The sequence below is a fragment of the Tiliqua scincoides genome, chromosome 5 (assembly GCF_035046505.1).
Source record: "Tiliqua scincoides isolate rTilSci1 chromosome 5, rTilSci1.hap2, whole genome shotgun sequence".
In the NCBI taxonomy this organism is placed as follows: Eukaryota; Metazoa; Chordata; class Lepidosauria; order Squamata; family Scincidae; genus Tiliqua; species Tiliqua scincoides.
Genome location: NC_089825.1, coordinates 17911658 through 17934551, shown reverse-complemented (window position 1 = coordinate 17934551; position 22894 = coordinate 17911658). Strand labels below are relative to the sequence as shown.

General features: G+C 45.3%; 1 protein-coding gene across 5 annotated transcripts in view; it reads right to left on the bottom strand.

The window, feature by feature from the left end:
- The window catches only part of MPP7 (MAGUK p55 scaffold protein 7), a 123729-nt gene extending 104128 nt beyond the window's left edge, over window positions 1-19601 (bottom strand). For 2 of the 5 annotated variants that reach the window (XM_066627152.1, XM_066627158.1), the window contains exon 1: window positions 19486-19601. The gene's annotated coding sequence lies outside the window, so the exon portion shown is untranslated. Of the gene's footprint in view, window positions 1-2011; window positions 2145-19377; window positions 19452-19485 lie in introns of those variants that run through there. The other 3 variants (XM_066627153.1, XM_066627154.1, XM_066627155.1) reach the window with 3 other exon arrangements.
- Window positions 19602-22894: the final 3293 nt, after the last annotated feature.

Below are 22894 nucleotides of genomic sequence, written 5' to 3'. Positions count from 1 at the left end.
TTGAGGTAACACTGGTTCTGGACTTTATGCCAGTAAAACAAAACAGTGCAATCCTATACTCAAGTTACATTACCCGGATGAGGATAAGATCACAATTAAACTCAAGTGGGCGATAAGTACGTTACAACGTTTTAACTTTAAGCCAGTTTCTTAGGCCTATGCTGCTGTAATCAATGAAAGGAGAACTGGATTATTCTGGGGGAATGGTGAAGGATTAGATCAGAGGCTAGGTTAGGCCCAAACTAAACCTACAGAAATCTATGTGGTCATGGGCATTTTCTATTGAATCAGTGCATGTTAGGAAGCAGTATGAGTTCCCTTATCCCACTGATTTAATATCATGGGATAACCCTTTGCCACCTTCCTAATCTGCAAGTTTGGATTTTTCCTCATGGGTTTTTAGAACATGTGGTTGCAAAACCGAGGTGGATCTTCATATCCATGAATTTGGCATGCAAGATAGTCATCCTAGACTGCCCTCCTGGAGAGTAATACTATCCCATAGTTCCTTCTTTTGCTGGCTTCACCTTTCAAAGACAGGCATCTCCTACTCACTTGTGATGAATAGGAAAAAGGTGCAAAAATTATGTGTTTGAACTGAGATCTGACAATCTTAAGACTGCATTGACTCATGATGGAGGATAGTGATATTTCCGTTGATATTTGAGGGTCACCCAACCGCCCCTTTCAGTGTGCATGCTTGCTTAACAGGAGTTTCATTTGTGCATGTGTGTAAATAGCTGTCACTTGTGTGAACTACATTAACCAAGCCCATGAAGACTGTTCTCTACATGCTGTTTTAAATATCCACCAGACAAGGAACACACATCTCCCACTAAATACCAGATTTGTTTCTGCAACACTTCCATAGTGACAGTTAATTTAGTAACTAAGAATTTTAGATTATCAAGGCTTGGATAAAATCGAGCCATTTATTTATTTAATGCCCAAATTTGGTTTAGCAGAAAAAAATATCAGCTTTCATTATTATTCAGTCGGTTGACACATCTCCTCACTTTGCAGATACAACAAAGTATTCTAAGAGAGTTCGGAGTTCTATGAGGGGGGTTTTGCCCAGATAACTATCCCATCTTATAGCCCAGGCTGGTGGCAGAGTACATTCTACCAAGTTGCGCAGAATCACCTTCACGATTCAAACTTCTGTTTTTCTCTGTCTTTTGGGGGAGGGGGGTGGAAGCATGTATACTTGAATTTGTGCAAATCAATCACATGAAAGATGCAGACAGGCTATACTTACAGATCTCTCTGAATTTTCTCTCTCTCATTAGCTCTGGGACTACAGAGTCATAACCTTGGCAAGACATTTTTAAAAGTATGTGATGAACAGGTTTCCGCAATGTTGATCCGCACCTTCCTGATGGTGGGTGGACTGATGCCCTCAGGCAAGGGTGGTGAACAAGTTTAGCAGGGCTCAGCAGAGACACCCTGGGTGTTTCTGCTGAGACTCATGCTTTCTTACTCTGCAGCAGAAGAGGAGAAGGAAGCACAGGAAGAAGACTGCTGGCTAACTCAGCCAAGGCACGCTGAACACCTGGGCCAAGCCCTGCTCCTTCCTCTCCTTTTCTAGGAGGAACAGCACAGGCCTAATGTGGCAGCCACAATGTGGTGGGTGGAGAGAATTGCTAAGTATCTTAATGCAATTGTCGGAGGAAAAGTATGTATCTGAAAATGAGGGAATAATGCAACACAAATGCAGAGAACGTGGGTGCGTGTGTGAAATTTTTAAGCATAACTAGAAGGCACAGTTTAAAAAACTTAAAGGACCTGGGTTCATCCTTTTTCAATGTGTATGTCAAACTGTTCGCATCTTTTGGTCAACTGGATTATTCATTCAAAAAGCAAGCATGCAGGTGGTATAGAATAGATGATCATGATTCAGGCAGCATGGAAATCTTCCACCTAGTGCATTACAAGGCATGCAGTCACACAGACCAGCACAACTCCACACCCAGGAGTTATGTGTAGTCATGAACACAGAAAAGGAACTCACCACCTGAATGAATGCGGGACAAGAGATGCGGTCTATAGCAAGTTGGTATTCTTTTGGGTCATGTCATCAGAAGTAATACTTTAGTGGGTGATGATACAGCCACTGAAGATTATAACTCATCTCCATCTGAGTCCTAGAATGCCAAAGGAACACTATCAAAAAGCACCCAAAATCCATAAGCTTCCCACACTTGTACCTTCTTCCGGTTCCAGAAGCAGAATCAATTTTTATGATCCACTCAATTTGGTAATGGTCTTGCTCCACATGGTAAAGGATTATTTCTGTGGGTTCCCCTGCATAGAAGATCTTAACAGGAAAGTCCTGACTAGATTGATGCTGCAGCCAACCCACTTTATACAGTTGTTTGACATGCTGCTCATGATCACACACCTTGGTCCAAACACAAAAGATTCCATTCTTTGAAAAGGTCAACAGGTATGTGGATGTGGGAGAACCCGTGGACATTATATATCTGGACTTTCAGAAGGTGTTCGACACGGTCCCTCACCAAAGGCTACTGAAAAAACTCCACAGTCAGGGAATTAGAGGACAGGTCCTCTCATGGATTGAGAACTGGTTGAAGGCCAGGAAACAGACAGTGGGTGTCAATGGGCAATTTTCACAATGGAGAGAAGTGAAAAGCGGTGTGCCCCAAGGATCTGTCCTGGGACCAGTGCTTTTCAACCTCTTCATAAATGACCTGGAGATAGGGTTGAGCAGTGAGGTGGCTAAGTTTGCAAACGACACCAAACTTTTCCAAGTGGTGAAGACCAGAAGTGATTGTGAGGAGCTCCAGAAGGATCTCTCCAGACTGGCAGAATGGGCAGCAAAATGGCAGATGCGCTTCAATGTCAGTAAGTGTAAAGTCATGCACATTGGGGCAAAAAATCAAAACTTTAGATATAGGCTGATGGGTTCTGAGCTGTCTGTGACAGATCAGGAGAGAGATCTTGGGGTGGTGGTGGACAGGTCGATGAAAGTGTCGACCCAATGTGCGGCCACAGTGAAGAAGGCCAATTCTATGCTTGGGATCATTAGGAAGGGTATTGAGAACAAAACGGCTAGTATTATAATGCCGTTGTACAAATCTATGGTAAGGCCACACCTGGAGTATTGTGTCCAGTTCTGGTCGCCGCATCTCAAAAAAGACATAGTGGAAATGGAAAATGCCCCAGGGAGCACACCAGATAAGTGAAAGTGAATGCCCTTCTTTGATGCCTGATCTTGCTGTGGACAGTAACGGCCACAGCTAGATGCATGTTGGAAAGCAAACAAGATTGTCTCCAGCCTCTTTGGTGACTTGGACGATTGAGGATCAGGTGACATCATGACAGGACAGCAGGTGGTAGTTTTAATCCAGTAGCACCAGCCAGTCCTTCAACAACATGGATCTGTTCTTCAATGAAGTGCCCTCCACACTTTAAGAAGCTAGCTCATCAAAGAAGGGCATTCACTTTCACTCACTCTCCAAAGAAATAACTCTAGGTGAGGAGAAGCGCTACTTTACATCTCCTCAAACATGCACGATTTCAGTCTCTCCAGAGCACTGACACTCACACACAGGTCAGCAAAGACCTGTTCTGCTTCATCTGACCATTGATGGGGTTTCTTATCCTTGGATGCCCAAGAGGAAACAATGGTGGGAGCAGATGATGACATGCCTTGACCTGCAGTGTATTGCAGAATCAGATCTGCGAGCCAATTTCAGGTGGATCCTCATTCATTTCAATATTTTATTTTTAATATATTAGACTTGATGCTACCCTGGTATGTGGCTGCATTCGAGGAAGTGATACAGATCTATACTTTTAACGGGCTATTGTGCAGATGCTTTTAACAATGATAGTAAATGGGACTTACTCCTGGGTAAGTAAGGGTAGGGTTGCAGCCTAGGATTGTTAAAAAAAATTTCCTGCTTGATGTTGCTGCTTCTGGTCATGACATCACTTCCAGTGGGTCCTGACAGATTCACATCTAAAAAGTGGGTCCTGGACTAAAAAGATTGAGAACCACTGCACTAAAGGATAACTGTAGAGAGAGGCTGAACCCAGTGTAATACTGCTACCAAGAATGGCATAGATGTAGAATGCTACCATTGGGAAAGATGCCTGAGACATGTAAAATACAGGAGGCATTCTGAACACTGCCTTCATTGTAAGATATTAAAAGATATTTAAGACCTGGAAATGTAGGGTTATGGGGTGGCTATAAAGATAAAGGTCTATGACTTCAGGTTCAATTGTTGCCATGGTTATTTTTGTGTACCAAAATGCACTTGTGAACTGTTGATCTTCTACTGATCTTGCATTGGGAACCACCTCAGGAGCAGTAACAGGGCTGTAGAAGGGAGCTTAAAAGAACAACCAATAACAGACACTTTCATTTTTCATTTAGACACCATTCCCATCTCTATGGCACAGATCACAAAAACTACAAACAACTAATTCAGATGTCTCATCAAATCATGGTCCAGCTTTGGACAATGTTTGGCATGACAGACTCCTAAAACTGAAAGAGACAAGCAACAAAAGAATGCCGTATGGTAGAATACGCTCACAAACTACCATCTACATATACCAAACCTGCAAAAAACGAGCTAAGAAAATACAATATGCCAAAGAGGCCTGCAGTACAGTAGGAATAAACATTAATAGTAGAAGACAGAAACACAGACTCTTCCCCAACTTCTTATGAATCACTAGGAGTCCATAATTCATAATTAAGAGTCCACTGAACTTTTCAAGCATGACTGGGGACCCCAATAACCTTTAGTGTGCAGTGTTCCAAAAGGCACATAGATTACTGCTAGCAATTCTGAACAGGAATCCAAAGAAATATAGGTAAACATTTACCTTATAAATAACCTTCTGAAAAATTTCTTTTTTTCTAACTGACAGTTACCTCTATATTTGCACTACTGAGGACTTCCTTCTTGATGAGAAGCTAAGGAGCTTGTAACACTAGGAGCTAAAAGTATTTAGTGCCTGGTGAATTAGTAGAGAGACTGTACATCAGTTTTAAGATTACCAGCCTCTCAAAGATCCACCAAACCGTAAACTGGTATGCAAGTTTATGTTAACCTTGCAATAAACATGAAGATTGGTAACAGATTAGCCCCAAATGCCAGTCTCATAGTACCTGAATGATATGAAGGGGTTACTATTTACATTCAGTTATGCTTTTTTAACTCTTTCATGCAATATCATTCAGCATTAGTTTATGTACCAAATCATAAAACTGTTTGAAGGCACTCATCTAGTAGATAAAGACATATAGAACACAGTTAAGGATATGAACTGGTGATATTTATTTTTCCCCCAATCAAAAGAATTTTGATCAAAAAATTTCTCTGTGCTGTTTGGGTAAGCCTTCAGATCAACACAAAATGTGAAAACAAGCACCAAATAGTGAATTAACTAAGGCTTCAGACCCCCTCCCCCCCCAAGAGGAGTAAGCCTCACTGAAAGTAGGATTTGTTTGTAAAAATGGAGGTATGAATCAGAATGCCTCCCAGACTGAAAATTGCCTCTGTCATGAACCTACCACATGGCATTAGTGGAGGTGTTTGAAAATAGTGTTTAACTCAGAAGTAAGCCCACTGTGTTCAGTAAGACTTAGGCCATAATCCTATCTTACGCACCGGAAATAAACACATCTGCGCATTAATTAAATAATTATAACGGCCTGCATTACAGGATTGTTGTAAGAACATATTGAAGCATTCTAAACAAAACATCAATATAAATTAGTATTGTTATTAAGTTAATAGCATGCTGACTGCTTGCACTATCTCAAGTTGTTCTAAGAGAATATACATAAAATTTTTACTGCTATTACAAGACCATGTGTAGAGCAGTTATAGAGTAATACGCACTCTCGATTACTTTCATTAGCTTATTACTTTCTTTTCCTTTCAGCACAAAGGGTCACACCCTTGCAAGAGAACTGGAAAAACTAGCTCTAAATGCTTTGCTGGTTTTGAGAATCAAGGTCTTTAAATTTTGCTTATTCTTTCTTCCTAGAATACAGAAAGGCATATGGTTATTCAAATATTTAAGAAACATAGCTTTAGTTATTTTTGAAGGAGCCACATAACCTTCAACAAGAGGAAACAAGGCATGGCTCATAAACAATAAGAAGGTATAGTGTGCGAGACCAACCATAAGGGAAGAATTCTCCCACTCACTAACCCCAAAAAAGGCAGAGACTACATTTGACTCTTCATGATACACTGGGCTACCAAAACAAACAGCAGAATTTGGGAAGGTGAACAACTATTCACTGAAAAAACTCTAATTCACTAAAAAAAAAAACTTACAAGGAAGAAAAAAGTGAGCATCTTAAGAATGAATGTCATTTTCCAAGGTAAACAAATTTCTCCTGCCTTTGACTACACACACTTTGCATACATAACCCTCATGACTCACTGCCAACCATGTCAGGCACATTGGTAAGATAATATCTTACAGAAAGATATAAGCTTAGAGCATCACAGAACACATCTTCAACACAGCAGCTAAGCAGCTATTATTAACTGGGACAGACCACTGTCTTTATTTTCAGATTACAAAACCTAAAAAGCAATCTTCCCTGAAGTTTCTCAGTTTTAAGAACTCCCTTGAATTAAAAGCATCAAGCTTACAACGTACAGACACCATAATCTAAAGTGCAACAATAGCCCACTTGTGGATGACAAACCTTGAACACCTGCTTCACCACCAATCTGAAAAAGTTAGCAATCCATGCCAGTCACAGTTCAGGTGTGTGCCACTTAACAATAAGGATAAGTTCTCCAATTCCTATTATGTGATAAGGTTGTTAAGTGAACATCTCACCCAATCTAGTGCCTTTGATGTGTAAACAGATACATCAGTGATTTTCAACCTTTTTTGTCTCATGGCACACTGACAAGGTACTAAAACTGTCAAGACACACCATCAGTTTTTGGGCAATTGACAAGGCACACCTTGCTGTTGGTGGGGGGCTCATATCCCCATTGGCCCTATTAATAAATGACCCTCCACCAAACTCCCACAGCATACCTGGGGATCATTCGCGGCACACCAGTGTGCCATGGCACAGTGGTTGAAAATGGCTGAGATACACCCTTCAAGACACTAGCTGGCTGCACAGGCTACTGGAAATGGATTGCCTCTTCTCTGCATTAAGAGCCTCTCTGTTGTGTAAACAGACGCTCTGCTGCAGGCTATGGGAGACTTGATTGCCTCATTAACAGCATCTTTGTGCTTTGACAGACCACCATCATATATGCGGTCCATTGTTATGCAGTCCCTTGTTAAGCTGTGCAAGCCTGTATAGGGTAATGTTATGGTGAACATCACAAATTAACTTTCCTACTTAGCAAGATGTCTTAACTGAAGAGTATGTATTTTGCATGAAATAATTAAGGGACATAAACAATGTAACTTTCAGCCCACTCTTTCCGAGTCCAGCATCAGTCCAGCATCATCTTCATTATCATCCTAAGAGAAGATATACATAACTTTCCAAAATACAGGCATGGAAACAGTTTATAATAATAAACTTGAAAACAGCTGGGACATCCTTATTTCTTTAAGGCTTGTTCATACACTGCAATCAAGGTAGAAATTATCAGGGTCACTTCCACAGAGCCTACTAGCTTTTCTACAATGTTCACAGTACTTTGTTGTTCTGAGTTTTGTGAAAACAGTGGATTATATTCATGGAGAAAAGAATGTTGCAACTCTGCAGGTATTATGAAACATACAGACAAGACATCCTAATAGGAAAAAATGGTGTACTGCATGTCACTGCAGAAATCATTCCTGAAGCACAGAAGAATGCAGCCTTACACTAAGGTCAAAAAAAGCACAGAGCCGGTAGAAGACAATCTGTATCCTACCAAGCAATTGGAGACCACACTACTGTATGGGCAAGCACCTACACAATATTTCTACAAAGCAGTTTCTGGTTTAAGCTGCATCTATAAGACTGTCATTCCCAATCTCAGAAAAAGTTAATTAAGTTTAAGATATGGGTTTAAACTGTAGTAACCATCCATAGAAACAGATGTCCCTAGAAGGGATGAGCAGAAGAGAAAAAAATAGGCACGCACTTTCTCTCCAACTTCACTACCCTAGAAAAACCCTGAAATGCTTGAGAACTACTGTTACACTTACTCCAGAAGAGTGGTTAATACTTCTTCTAGGCAATAGTTTGTATACTTGCTTCACGATTCATGCACACCGTAAGGTGGGGGAGAGGAAGAGAAAAACAGCACACTACTGTAGTAAAACGTTTGGGGTAATATGTTCTTTGCCTTCCTCTTGGAGCTGAACAGCATACAGATCACAAAGTCAAAACAGTGCCAACTACACAGTTTGAATATCCTCTAATCAAGCCTCTGCAAATAACTGAAAAGCACAATTTATTGTTGGACACTACACACCACATCCAGTACAAAGTTTCTAGAGAAGTCTCACAGGGGTCTATTAATAGTGATAGTCTGGGAAAATCACACACACCCCTTTGCCAAGATCAAACACATAGTTGGAAAGTTTTCTTTCAAGTCTTCTTTCCATACAGCTACAAGACCTTAGTTGCTTTTCTCCTCTGGCTACATTCAAGTTCAATTGGTTTCTCCGCCCTACCTGTAGAAACAGCCAAAATGGATCAGCCCACACCATGCAAGTATGTTTCAAAAACCCCAAAAGCCATTAGCCACAAACTACCAAAGCAAATTACCAATCTGTACAAAAGCCTAGCGCAACTGTTCCCAAACACACCAAAGCCTCAATCCGCCTTGTCCTGCACAGTGGGTCACAATGCTGCTGGCTGGAATGACTTACTGGGACCCGCTTCCAGGTCGCGTCAGGCTTGCAACTCATTCTATTAGTCTTCGCAGGTCTCATAATGGCCTGCAGATGTGTCCGGAAGCGACTTCCGGTCAAACTGGAAATTGCTTCCAAAAACCAGAAATCACTTTCAGACACTTTTGCTGGCCATTCTGAGGCTCATGGAGGCCAACAGAGTCGTGGGCCTGGAGCAACTCCCAGGCGGCTCCAAAAACTTCTGGTAAGTCATTCCGGCAGCCTTGTTGGTGGGCCAGCTTCCAGAATGGCTCCTAATCAGAGCCAAACTAGCACAAGGATGGGTGGGAGAGCACACCTCTGACCCAATACACATGGGCTTGCAACCCACGTTTTAGGAAATGCTGGCTAAGTGGATTATCTCTCAACTCAGTGCCATTCCTTTAACAATATGAATTATCTCACATCAGCTTCACATATCCAATACCTCTGTGTTAATCAAGAACATGTCTGTCATGACTAAAATGCTTAATTAAGCCTGTGTATATCAACATAATAAATTTAAGGGGAATACTGAGGGATGACCCAAAACACAGCGATAAAGCACATGTTGTTTGCATCCAAGTGCAGAAAACTCAAAGTTCAATTTCCAGTAAAAGGATCTCCAATAGCAGGGCCAGGAAAGATCTTTCTCTGACCTGGGAGAGATGCTGTCAATTAAAGCAGACAAGGATGCAACCCTAGACAGACTTCTGAGTAAACTTGCATAGAACTGCACTTAAATGGACCACTAACAGTTATAACAGGCACAACACAAGCATATTCATCAGATTTAAGCCCATTACAAAGTCCAATTCAAAATTCTAGTTAGTAAAAGGCCCTCAAAGGTCTGAATTCAGCAATTTTCACCCATATGGATCCTTTCCCCAAGTTCTGAGACCAATCAATGGTCCTGTGCTTTAAATTCTGTCCTTTCTAGATGATTATCATCTAATCAGTGGTTCTCAAGCTTTTAGTACCGGGACACACTTTTTAGAATAAGAATTTGTCAGGACCCACTGGAGGTGGAATCATGACCGAAAAAGACATCATCAAACAGGAAAATTTTTAACAATCCTGGACTGCAATCCTACCCACACTTACCCAAGAGTAAGTACCATTTGCTATCATTGTAAAAAGCATATACAGAGTAACCTGTTAAAAGTACAAATCTGTAACATTTCCCCCAATGCAGTCACATGCCATGGTAGGATCAAGTCTATTAAAAATAAAATATTGAAATGAATGGGACCCACCTGAAATTGGCTCGTGACCCACCTACTGAAGTTTGAGAAACACTGATCTACATGGAACAGGCTCTTTCCATTGGCGGTACCAGAATAGTGAAATAATCTCCCTCAGTATGTTCATTGATCCCCTTCTCTTACTTCTTTTTGGAAATACTATAACTTAAAGCACTTCTATTCTGTCAAGCTTTGGAGAGCAGAATTATCTTATTTCTAATGCTGGTAATTTTAGTTTCTGTGCTAATGCTTTTGGTATATTTTGACTTTTATTCTGTAAGCTGTCTTGTTAACTTTGTTAAAAGTTAAAATATCAAATAGTATAAACAGCTTTACTATGCACAAAGCAGCATCATATGTTGGGTAGACAAATAAATTAGACTGCTATAATACTTGAAAAACTTTCTCAGCAGTACCTTTTGTAATGACCTTTTGTAATAACCTTTTGTAATAACCTCCAACCAGTTTCTTAACTTTCCCAATGCCTAAAAACCAAAGGTCCTTGAAGCAGCCTCACAATCACCCCACAAACACGCCTCCATCTTTTGTCTCAGGTGCAGTCACACTGACATATGTTTAGTGTTTCTATCATTTTCCTCTGTTGTGATACAAGTTTATTTATTTATAGTATTTTTATCTTGCCTTCTACCACATCAAAGGGGACTCAAGGCAGTTAACAATGTAAAAACAAAATCAATATATTAAAAACAATTAAAATATCCAAGATCACAGCAATTAAAATATTGCACCAGCCCCCAGTATCAGTGAAAAGCCTTCATGAATACAGTGGTCTTGAGGCCCCACCAAAAGGTGTCCAGAGAGGGAACCATTCTTAATTCCAGGGGAAGGTAATTCCATAAATGAAGTGACACCAACGAGAAGGCCCTATTCCTAGCTGCCACACCTCTATTGGTGGCAGCACAGTCAGAAGGGCCCCCTCAGATTACCTAAGAAGACGGGTAGGATTATATAGATGAAGGCAGTCCTTCATATACCCTGGTTCTAAACAATATATGGCTTTAAAAGTCAAAACTATGTATGTATTGGCAACCTTCAGTCTCGAAAGACTATGGTATCGCGCTCTGAAAGGTGGTTCTGGCACAGCGTCTAGTGTGGCTGAAAAGGCCAATCCGGGAGTGACAATCCCTTCCGCACCGGGAGCAAGTGCAGTCTGTCCCTGGTCTGTCTCCCTGGCTATGGGCCTTCCTTCTTTGCCTCTTAGCCTCAGACTGTTGGCAAAGTGTCTCTTCAAACTGGGAAAGGTCATGCTGCACAGCCTGCCTCCAAGCGGGCCGCTCAGAGGCCAGGGTTTCCCACTTGTTGAGGTCCATCCCTAAGGCCTTCAGATCCCTCTTGCAGATGTCCTTGTATCGCAGCTGTGGTCTACCTGTAGGGCGCTTTCCTTGCACGAGTTCTCCATAGAGGAGATCCTTTGGGATCCGGCCATCATCCATTCTCACGACATGACCAAGCCAACGCAGGCGTCTCTGTTTCAGCAGTGAATACATGCTAGGGATTCCAGCACGTTCCAGGACTGTGTTGTTTGGAACTTTGTCCTGCCAGGTGATGCCGAGGATGCGTCGGAGGCAGCGCATGTGGAAAGCGCTCAGTTTCCTCTCCTGTTGTGAGCGAAGAGTCCATGACTCGCTGCAGTACAGAAGTGTACTCAGGACGCAAGCTCTGTAGACCTGGATCTTGGTATGTTCCGTCAGCTTCTTGTTGGACCAGACTCTCTTTGTGAGTCTGGAAAACGTGGTAGCTGCTTTACCGATGCGCTTGTTTAGCTCGGTATCGAGAGAATGAGTGTCGGAGATCGTTGAGCCAAGGTACACAAAGTCATGGACAACCTCCAGTTCATGTGCAGAGATTGTAATGCAGGGAGGTGAGTCCACATCCTGAACCATGACCTGTGTTTTCTTCAGGCTGATTGTCAGTCCAAAATCTTGGCAGGCCTTGCTAAAACGATCCATGAGCTGCTGGAGATCTTTGGCAGAGTGGGTAGTGACAGCTGCATCGTCGGCAAAGAGGAAGTCATGCAGACATTTCAGCTGGACTTTGGACTTTGCTCTCAGTCTGGAGAGGTTGAAGAGCTTTCCGTCTGATCTGGTCCGGAGATAGATGCCTTCTGTTGCAGTTCCAAAGGCCTGCTTCAGCAGGACAGCAAAGAAAATCCCAAACAAGGTTGGTGCAAGAACACAGCCCTGCTTCACTCCGCTTCGGATGTCAAAAGGGTCTGATGTGGAGCCATCGAAGACAACAGTGCCCTTCATGTCCTTGTGGAAAGATCTGATGATGCTGAGGAGCCTGGGTGGACATCCAATCTTGGGGAGAATCTTGAAGAGGCCGTCTCTGCTGACCAGGTCGAAAGCCTTTGTGAGATCTATGAAGGCTATAAAGAGTGGCTGTCGTTGTTCCCTGCATTTCTCCTGCAGTTGTCTAAGGGAGAATACCATATCAGTGGTGGACCTGTTGGCTCGGAATCCACACTGCGATTCTGGATAGACGCTCTCTGCAAGTACCTGGAGCCTCTTTAGTACAACTCGGGCAAACAGCTTTCCTACAACGCTAAGGAGAGAGATGCCGCGGTAGTTGTTGCAGTCACCCCTGTCACCTTTGTTCTTGTACAGCGTGATGATGTTTGCATCCCTCATGTCTTGAGGTACTCCACCTTCTCTCCAGCAGAGACAGAGGATTTCATGCAGCTCAGTGACGATGATCTCTTTGCAGCATTTTAGGACTTCAGCAGGGATGCTGTCTTTTCCAGGTGCCTTGCCAAAGGCAAGGGAGTCCAGGGCCACGTGAAGTTCTTCTAGGGTTGGTTCACTGTCAAGCTCCACCAGCACAGGCAGGCACTCAATGTTGTTCAGTGCTTCTTCGGTGACTACATTTTCTCTGGAATATAGCTCAGAGTAGTGCTGCACCCAGCGTTCCATCTGCTGCGCCCGATCCTGGATGACCTCGCCTGTGGCAGACTTCAGAGGTGCAATTTTCCTCTGTGTTGGACCTAGGGCCTGCTTGATACCATCATACATCCCCTTGATGTTGCCCGTGTCAGCTGCTATCTGTATCTCGGAACAGAGCTGGAGCCAGTAGTCGTTAGCACATCTCCTGGCAGTCTGTTGGACTTTGCTGCGAGCAGTTCGGAGGACCTGCAGGTTGCACTCACTGGGACAGGCCTTGTATGCTGCTTGAGCTCTCCTCTTTTCCTCAATGACTAGTGTCAACTCCTCAGAGTGGGCTTCAAACCAGTCTGCCGCCTTGTTGGTCTTCTTGCCGAATATGGACAAGGCGGTGTTGTAAACGGTATTCTTGAAATGTTCCCATCTGTTGGATGCGTTTGCGTCGGCCGGGCCTGGAAGAGATTCCTCAAGCGCTTGTGCAAATTCCTCCACTTTTCTCTGATCCCGGGTCTTGCTGGTATCAATGCGAGGTCTTCCTTCCTTTTTCGTGTGATACAGTCGCTTTGTTTGCAGTTTCACTCTGCTGCACACCAGGGAGTGGTCAGTGTCGCAGGCAGCACCATGATAACTGCGTGTGATCTTGATGCTGGGAAGGCTGGAGCGTCTGGTGAGGATCAGGTCGAGCTGGTGCCAGTGCTTTGATCTTGGATGTCTCCAAGAGACTCTATGTTGGGGCTCTGTGTTGAAGAACGTGTTGCTGACACAGAGACCGTGATGACAGCAAAACTCTAGCAGGCGTTGGCCATTTTCGTTCATCCTCCCAGTGCCAAACTGACCTAAGCAAGTGGGCCATGTTATCAGCACCAACTCTAGCATTGAAATCGCCGAGGATGAACAATGGCTCTTTTACAGGGATTTTCTTGACAGTGGTGGCCAGGTCATCATAGAATTTGTCTTTGGCTTCTGCTGGAGACGACAGAGTCGGTGCATAAGCACTGATGAGAGTGATAGGTCCTGCTGATGACTGGAGCTGCAGGGACAAAATTCTTTCACTTCCCACAGTAGGTGGGATGATGGATTTCAGCAGGGTATTTCTGACCGCAAAGCCAACGCCATGTTCCCTGGTTTCGTTTGGTGGTTTTCCCTGCCAGAAAAATGAGAAATTTCTCTCCTTGACAGATCCGGAATCTGGCAGCCTAGTCTCTTGAAGGGCGACGATGTCCAACTGCAGTCTGCTCAGCTCCATGTCGATGACAGCTGTTTTGAGTGCGTCGTCTATTTCTTGCAGGTCATCAGAGAAGCCAGGTGTCATTGTCCTAACGTTCCAGGTGCCCAGCTTTAGGGCAGTAGTTTTCTGTTTTCTGTTGCATGGTGCAGAGTTGTCGATCCGCTTGTCGGTTTTCACCCTAAACCCCACGCACCCCATGAGGTTAACGGACCGTGGCGAGGCAACACCTTACTGGCTGGCGACTGCCCAGCTTAAGGCGGGCGGTAGCTGCCCAATGAGATGCAATGATCTCTCCCACCGTCGGAAGCAGCCCCTGGCATCATGCTCTACGCCAATCGAGCAAAGACTTATAACCGGTAAACTGCTGCTTCCCGTGTTGTGCCGACGCCGTATGGCGAAGTTGGAGTGTCCTCTCCAGTGCGCAAAGCCTGGGTAAAGAAGGTATGGAGGATAGGCTGTTACCCATGCAGCAAATCCCCCCTCTCCACGTCGCTGGAATGGTCCAATGGAAAGGCAGAAGCCAATACGGTTGGTTCCAGCGGCGTCGCAGGAGTTGCCAGAACGTGACTGTGTTCAGCCATGAACTGCCTAAGGGACTCCGGCTCCTGATTTTGCCTCGAGGTTGACTCCTGAAGCCTTTTCCAGAACTGGATGTAGCCACAAGGCAGTGGAGGTTTGAGGTCAGAGTTTCCTTCTCTTAGATAAAGTCAAAACTAGCACTTTGAATTCAGCCCAGAAATGAACCAGCAGCCAATGTAGCCACTGAAGCAGAGGTGCAACTGAGTCAAACCAACAAGTCCCAGAAACCATAAGAGCAGCCATGTTCTGCACTAGTTGCATTTCCGAACTGTCTTCAGAGGCAGCCCCACATAGAGCATGTTACAGTAATCTAACCTAGATATCACTAGGGCATGGACCACTGCGGCCAAATTTGAGTGACCCAGGTATGGTCGCAGCTAGCAAATCAGCCGAAGCTGAGCAAAGGCTCACCTAACCATAGCAACCACCTGGGAATCCAGGAGCAACTGCAGATCCAGAACCCCCAAACTGCAAACTACTCCTTCAGAGGGAACACAACTGCCTAAACAAAGTTAGTTTACATTTAATTGTTTCATTTTGATTCCCCTTCTCTATTATTGTTACATTATTGTTAAATTACCCCCACAATAAATTTTGTTTGTTACACCTTTTATCCTTGTCTCCCTCTTCATTTCTTGTCAAACCAATGAGCTGTGCCATTAGCCACTACACGGGATCCCAGCACATGAGATAGTTTTGCCCTGTGTGCACATGTTAACACATGTTTAAACACACATGTGGTAACACCAGGGACTTCTTACGTTCCAGGGATCCCTCTTTGCTTCTTCAATCCCTTCTCCACAAGCACAAGGGCCCTTAAAGAACAGAGACATTTTATTTTTTCCCCGGATTTCCTTTTCTTACAAGCCCCTCGTGTGGCAGGAAGAGGAGCATCTCCATTCCTAGAAGCTCTCATGAAAGGAAGGACAACAAAGAGGCAGAGGGAGTCCTGACAGGAAAGTAAGAAAGGTGGCTCAGAGGCAGGGGAGCACTTTGTTTAATGGTAGCATTCTTAAGCCATCAGCTTGTTTAAATAGCATCTCCTCCCTCTCAAGAGATGCCAGTTAACCAAGTTTACTGCTTAAAGTGTTACGTTAACAAATTGAGTGTTGGGAGACTTAGGACAGACAAAAGAAAATATTTCTTTACTCAGCGTGTGGTTGGTCTGTAGAACTCCTTGCCACAGGACGTGGTGATGGCATCTGGCCTAGATGCCTTTAAAAGGGGATTGGACAAATTTCTGGAGGAAAAATCCATTACAGGTTACAAGACGTGTGTATGTGCAACCTCCTGATTTAAAAAATGGGCTATGTCAGAATGCCAGATGCAAGGGAGGGCACCAGGGCGCAGGTCTCTTGTTATCTGGTGTGCTCCCTGGGGCATTTGGTGGACCACTGTGAGATACAGGAAGCTGGGCTAGATGGGCCTATGGCCTGATCCAGCAAGGCTGTTCTCATGTTCCTAAGCACTGAATAACATTTACGGTATGTATTTTGTTTTACAAATTAGTTGAAATGGCTTATGAAGTTGCCAGATTTTAGACAAACTTTTCCTCCTGTTTCAACCCAAGGTAAAAAAAGAGTAGTATCCAGCTCCTATACCATAACTCCCAAATTAAGAGCACAATTTATACTGGACTGGCACCAGTGGAACAAGTACATGCAATGTCGCAAATGTGCCAGAAAACACATTGCGACAGTCCAGACATTGGTATCAAGGCCTGCAGCGGCCTGCCAGCACCAGATCCAGCACCAGTGCCTGATGGAGCTGGTAAGCTCCTGCCAGGAAGCAGGGGAAGGGATGGGGGAGGGGATGTAATGGGACAAAGACAGGACAGGGATCAGGCCTGAGAAGGAGGTGGGAACAATAGTAGAGGCTACCGCCATATCCTACCCCCCTTCCCAGGCCTGGTTTCCTGACACAGGGTTGCTCAGACTTGTGCCAGTGATTTTGTTGGCACAAGTCCAAGTAGCGCGGTAGCAGCTGCTTATCTTGGGGGGGGGGGAGGATAATAGTTTAAATGATAAAACATATCCTTAAAAAACGATTAGTGCGTCTTTACAATTTTAGCAGCTTGTCAGTGTGCCATGAGATGAAGAAGGTTGAAAAAAACTGCTGCTCTACAAGTTACTCAGCAATCAGAAAACTTTAAGACAATTCTGTCTTAAAGTTCATCCAAAGAAATCCAGTGCTCTTAGAAATTGTCTTCTCCAGCCAACAGAAAAATTAACGTACTCCACCTTGTAATTCATTTGCCAAGCATATCAAGCAGACCAAATTTTTAGGGTAGAGCTGTCAAAATCCTGCTATGCTAAGGTCTCCACTTATGTATATATGTACTGGTTCTGTTCCAGAGTTCTCTCCAGAAGTAGGAATGTACGTACCTCAAAACTGGCCTAGCAATATTGCGCCTGCATAAAAGAACCACAAAGGACATACTGCACCTGCACAAGAGCATTGACACAGCCGTTCTTAAGTCAGACATCCATAAATCAGGGGGTCAGTGTATATACTGGACATCTAGCAATCAACTTACATCAGATCCCCAGACTCTATTTTTAACATAGGACTCACATCCAACATACAATATGTTGCCTGCTACATTATTCAGATTTTTTTTTTCCATTTCAGAACTGGCCTAACACAGTAGTTACAAGCATGAGCTTTCCAGGAAACCTCTAGTTCAAATTTCAACTTTATCACTGAACCATTAACACCTTCTCCCATTCTGCGGTATGGGATTAACGCTGCACTAACAATATTGTTTTGTGAAGGAGATTTAGAAATAGGTTGTGGCTACTTATTGGTGACACAAACACACTCCGCACATTTTCTTCAGGCCACCTTCCTCGTGCGACATTTCTTCCCAACACTGCATATAAGCAACAGGGATCAAATGCGTACAACTGTGGGTGAGTGGAAAATTAAGTTCACCCATTTCTGCCCAGCACCCAGGTGCACATATTTGATCCCTGTTGCATATATGCAATGGTGGGCAGAAATGGCTTAACACTACTTTTTTTCCTTAGATGTGAAAGTCAACCAAAGGCTAATGTGGCTCTGAGCACATGCAGAGTGCATTTAGCAACCTTAGCCCATCCCTGCTCACTCTGAATGCAATAAATACAGGTTGAGCCTCATTATTCATGTGGGTTCCATTCCAAGCACTCACTCAGGTGTCATTCAGGTGGCACTATAGCAAATCAATTTTAAAGAACAAAGTTTCTTTGTTCTGGTGATTTAAAAACAGCCTTGCTGACCTTTGTGATGCAAGATAAGAGTCATTAAGAAGATAATCCATCAATCAGTTGCTTCACTTAGCCCTCCCTTCTCCAATGCAAAGTGATCACCTTTCTTTCAGTGCTCAGGGGGAAGGGAGGGATCGCCTGGAAAAAAAGAAGGATTGATGGATTGTTCAATCCTCTCTCTCTCTCATTAATGAGGCTATTGTTAAAGGACTGTTCAGTGTTTTAAATTGTTATTTTAAAGGGGTGCATTTTTCCCCTTCTCCAGGGATCAGCACATTCCTTCTCATTTGCAGTGGCCATTAGTGTTGAGTCAAATCCATGTATAATAAAATCCGTGTATTACAAGGCTGGAACTGTACTGCTTCTGAGCACGTTTTAATCTCAACACCTCTTACTTTAGGAAGGGAAAAAAACTATAGTTTTCACACTACATGCCTGACTATCCAATGTGGACTCCATTCAATTGATTCCTCGCCTCCTGCTCCAACTCCTCCTCACAAAACCTCAAGTTTTTTTTGGGGGGGGGGGAAGGGAGGGGCAAGAACACTATGTGCCTGTGATCTACCCTCCCCTACCTCAGAGGATCTTGCCTTTCAGTGGTTCCCAAACTTCTTACAGGCCATACAGCAGGGGTGGGCAAACCTTCAACTTCTGGGGGACCTTTAACAATTGCAAGGAAGAGGGAATTTCAGCAGGTGCAGCTTGTTGTCTCCCAGTTGACAAGCTGCACCTGCTGAAATTCACCCCTATACTACTGTTAAAGGTCCAGGAGCCCTCAAGTTGACAGTTCCCCCACCCCTGCCCTAGAGGCTGCTGCCTGGTGTGTGGCTATAATGCTACATGCCAAGGTGTGTGGTTATAATGGTGACTGGGCAGCAATGCCCCCCCCCCAGTAGCAGGTTGTTTAACTCTTGAGGCACTTAATCTGCCATGTCAGTTTGTGACCCAATAAAAACTAGGTCACGACCCACTGGTGGGTCCTGGAGGCACAGTTTGGGAACCACTGCTGCATGTAAAGAACTGCTAGGACCTGGTGAGAAAGAGAGAGAGAGTCAGTGCCAGACACCTTCATGGGGATGGGGAGGGGGAGAAGGGGGTCGCTACACACGCAGTGCCTCCCCTCCTCACTCTCTGGGCTCCAGGGATAGCCACTCTTCCCCCCCCCCCCCATGAAAAGGGCAGTTGCTCATTCAGGCTGCCAGCCCCTCAACGAGGCAGCTCTCCAGGCAGGCAGGGAGGCTTCAGATACCCAGCCTCTGCACGCTTCCCAGGCAGGCAGCTCCCTCACCTCCCCACTCAGCCCGTGTGACGGTTGCAGCCCGAATTTGAAACTCCACCTGCCCCAACCGCCGCGTTCCAACCGTCAACCGTCGCGAGAGGAGGGGGACGGCGCTCCCTCAGCGCAGCCACAGCACCTCCGAGGGCAGCCAGGAGCCAGTCGTTACCTCAGCCGCTGGCCCACGCTGCTCCTGCCGCCTCGCCCGCGCCTACTCGTCCGCCTCGCCGCACATCCCCGTGCGGTCAGGGCTGGGCTGGGCAGGACCTCCTCCTCCTCGGGAGGGAGAGTGCGTGAGTGAGGCGCTCTCCCAGCGAGGGGGTGGGGCTTGGGGTCAGCAATCCCCGTCCCGCCGCCCACGCACCTGATTGGACGTGCCGGCGCGAGCCTGGGTGTTTTCCTCCCGCCCCCCTCTGAGCAGCCCTTCCTCTCATTGGCTGCGAGTGTTCCTTGACGGACAGCGCTGCGACACGCCTAAGCGCTGTCACGTGGGGCCAGGTGGAAAGCTGGAGAGGTGAGGGGTGTGCGGTATGGTTGATCTGTACGGGGGGGGGGTCAGTGTGGCGCCCTTGGGCAGGATGCTGGGCTGGTAAGCAGGGTGGTAGAGGCTGCAAGCCTCTCCACACTTACCTGGGAGTAAGCCCCACTGGCTATTTTGGGACTTACTTCTGAGTAGACATGCCTAGGATTGGGCTCTCAGGCTGCAGTCCGACCCACACTTACCTGGGAGTAAGCCCCATTGACTATAATGAACTTAACTTCAGACATACATAGGATTGGGCTGAGAAGCTCCCTATGGAACATAGGTGAAGTTTTCTCCACCTGGTGATCTTTGCTGGGTGAACTTAGGTCAGCTGTAGTCTTCCTGCTTAACCCACCTCACAGGGTTGTTGTGAGGATACAGTGAGTGGGAGAAACTTATATGTTGCCCTGAAGTCCTTGGAGGCCAGGTAGGATAGCAGTTGAATTAATAATTGCAGCAGCCTATGTGCATTTGCAGAGTAAGAAAAATCCTTTAAGCTACAGCAGTGTTTCTCAACCAGTGGTACAGGTACCACCAGTGGTACTTGAGGTGGTGTCTGGTGGTACTCAAAAGACTCCTGGACACCTGTCACCCAGCAGCAAGACCAGGACCATGACACAACAAACAGCGACAGGAGGCTCAGCTTGCAGCCCAATCCTATCCAACTTTCTAGCACCGGTGCAACTGCAGTGCAGCCCAACGGGTAAGGGAACAAATGTTCCCAAACCTTAAGGAGGCCTCTGTGACTGCACCCCCAACACAGGAAGCAGTGCATAGGCACAGCAGCACCGGCACTGGAAAATTGGATAGGATTGGGCTGTTGGTGGGCAGAGCTCCAAAGCATGCTTTTCTGTTCATGAAAAAGACCTCCCCATCCACCCTGACAGCCCAATCCTATGGCTGTCTACTTAGAAGTAAGTCCCATTAGAGTCAATGGGGCTTACTCCCAGGAGAGTGTGGATAGGATTGGGCTGTGAGCCTCTTACCAGTGCTTGACCCAGTGGCTTACCAAGGGGGAGGGTCAATGGGGGCAAAGGAACCAGGCACTTGGGGGGGGCAGTGCCACAACCAAATTCCCCTGCCACCAGTTTTGTTGGCACACTTCTGTGCTAATCTGAGGGCCTACTGCTTCTCTTTTTAAAGGGAAGGAGAGGAGGGCGGCCCTCAGATCAGTGGGGAACCATGCCTAGAGTGTCTGTACTCCTGCAGCTACTCTAGGCTCAGTTCCCAACCAGGTCTGACAGCTACTCTCTTCCCCTAAGGTCGGCCCTCAGAATGACTGGGTAGCTGGCCAGAAGTGGCACTTGTCTCCTCCAGTTTTGGAGGAGACGCTTTCCACTTCAAGCTCCTGTGAAGCCTTTCACACCACTCAGCAGAGCTTTTCCATCAGAACTTTTTCTTGCCACTGGAAGTAACCCCAGGAAGCATGTGCCAATTTCAGGAGGCAGATGATGCTTGCCTCCTAGGCACTGCTTCCAGCGGCTTGAAACAGCTCCAATGGAGCCTGGGCTACCTCTTCCCAGCCCCCTTTTTTTCAAAGGGAGAAAGAGAGAGGTGGTGCAGAAGTAACTGCAGTGAGGATGGCATCAGCACAATAACTTCTGGGTTGTGGTGGCGGCAAGTGATTGGGTAGCCCCTGGTAAGAAAACCACCAGGACTGCCACTGGTTTGTCACATCGCATCTGGCTTCCCAACCAAGAAGTAACTGGCAATAATGTCAGTAACTTCAGTGGTACTTCGAATAGGTGGACCATATGAAGTGGTACAGTGGAGGGCAAACATTGAGAAACACTGAGCTATAGTGACCCTTTTAATTATTTGCTTTGGGGCTGCTTGTAGCAGTTAAGATTTTTTAGTTGAAAAGTGTCCAGTTTGGCCTCACAGGTTCATTAAGTCCCAAATTGTGAAGACCTCCCCATGCAGATAGTATAGCCTAGTTCTGATGTGTGGATTAGCTGATAGCTAATATCATCAAACTGATAGCCTCAGTTTGGCTGTACTTGTTGTAAGAGGCAACTGAACAGCCACCAGATAGATGGGACTCGTTAGCCTGGGAAAGCAGCTCATCTGAGACAAGGAAAACTCTGATCCCAAACCTCCATTGCCTTGTGGCTACATCCAGTTATAGAAAAGGTTTCAGGAGTCAACCTCGAGGGAAAATCCGGAGCTGGAGTCCCTACAGCAGTTCATGGCTGAACACAGTCACATTCTGGCAACTCCTACGACGACGCTGGAACCAACCATATTGGCTTCTGCCTTTCTGTTGGACCACTTCAGCAATGTGGAGGGGGGGATTTGCTGCATGGGAAACAGTCTATCCTCCATATCTACTCTACCCAGGCTTCGTGCACTGGAGAGGACACTCTATTCCAGAACCACTATTCAGAGCATGATACCATAGTCTTCTGAAACTGAAGGATGCCAGCAAAAGATGTGTGGATTCCAGTAATTTCAATAGGATTGAAGCAGCTTGTGAACCAGAGTTCCATCCACAGCCTCTATAATCATTAAAATAACATAGTTAAAACTGAACTACAACCCTCAGAGTTTCTCATACTCTGAATAGAGGTTGGATACTATGCTGCTGGTGTATGTCAGTTCTGCTTGCACCTGTTTAGCCCAGATGCAAGCAGTTGTGTGTGGGATCTCCATAATAAACACACAGTCCCTGTTGTTGCATCCATCCATCCTCTCCATTACAAGTGTTTTTTTCAAGCATTTATATCCCACCTTTCTTTCCACTTATATGGACCTTCAAGGTAATTCACAACAAATTACTAAAGCGATAAATTTAATGAGCCCTCCCACTCACTAAAGTCTCCTTCAGACCTGACTGTCAGATTTGGTATTTGCCTTCACCCCCTGTCCTCCCTCCGCATAGTACCTTCTCCAGAATAGCCACCAGCAAAACATAGAAGTTGATGACAATTTCAGGAAGGCTGTGGCTTCTCCACTGGGCCACAGATCTAAAAGCAGCCCTTGGCTTGTGTCTCTTCTCCACAGCCATTCCAGTTGGCAGGTTGGTTCAGTTTGTGGTTACAGTTGTTCCAGCATT